Source organism: Apium graveolens, chromosome 2, assembly GCF_009905375.1.
Source record: "Apium graveolens cultivar Ventura chromosome 2, ASM990537v1, whole genome shotgun sequence".
Classification (NCBI taxonomy): domain Eukaryota; kingdom Viridiplantae; phylum Streptophyta; class Magnoliopsida; order Apiales; family Apiaceae; genus Apium; species Apium graveolens.
The window spans coordinates 304,212,650-304,213,581 of record NC_133648.1 but is presented as its reverse complement, the minus strand read 5'-3'; the positions used below and the strand labels follow the sequence as shown (position 1 = coordinate 304,213,581).

The 932-nt window shown below is 44.6% G+C and overlaps 1 non-coding gene across 1 annotated transcript; it reads right to left on the bottom strand.

Moving 5' to 3' along the window:
- Positions 1–404: 404 nt before the first annotated feature.
- Positions 405–511, bottom strand: LOC141709593 (small nucleolar RNA R71). The gene has a single exon (XR_012570160.1). It is a non-coding gene; the product is annotated as a small nucleolar RNA R71 (small nucleolar RNA).
- Positions 512–932: the final 421 nt, after the last annotated feature.

Genomic DNA, 932 nt, shown 5'->3' with positions numbered 1-932 from the left:
AACCAGTAAACATGGGAGATCGTATTGTTCAAGCTGATCCAGCTCTTATGGATTTTTCTCGGCCTAAAATTGATGATATTCAGTCAAGCATCCTTCATCCGGCTATTCAAGCTAACACCTTTGAAATCAAGCCGGGCACTATTCAGATGGTGCAGAATTCTGTTTCTTTTGGAGGAGCGGCAACTGAAGACCCCAACATGCACATAAGAAATTTTGTCGAGATCTGCAGCACTTTTAAGTATAATGGCGTGACTGATGAGGCTATCAAGTTGAGGCTTTTCCCATTCTCACTGACTGATAAGGCTAAAGACTGGTTACATTCTGAACCAGCTGGGTCCATCACTACGTGGCAAGATCTTGCGCAAAAGTTTCTGGTGAAGTTTTATCCAATGGCAAAGACTGCTGCTATGAGGAGTGCTCTTACTCAGTTTGCGCAGCAACCTACAGAATCTATGTGCGAGGCTTGGGAACGCTACAAGGAAATGTTGAGAAAATGTCCACATCATGGAATGCCGGATTGGATGGTAATCACTGGTTTTTATAATGGTTTGGGGGCCCAATCTCGGCCCATGCTCGATGCAGCAGCTGGAGGCGCCTTATGGGCTAAAAGCTATACTGAGGTGTATAATCTTATAGAGACGATGGCTGCAAATGAGCATCAAAACCCAACTCAGAGGATGACGTCAGGCAAGGTAGCAAGTATTCTGGAAGTTGATGCAGCCACCGCTATTGCAGCCCAGCTCCAAGCGCTATCAATAAAGGTTGATTCTCTAGCTACGTATGGAGTTAATCAAATAGCTATGGTTTGTGAGCTTTGTGCAGGTTCTCATGCTACGGATCAGTGTTCTCTTGTCAATGAATCTGTTCAGTATGTGAATAATTATCAGCGACAACAACAGCCTGTGCCAGCGACCTATCATCCTAATAACAGA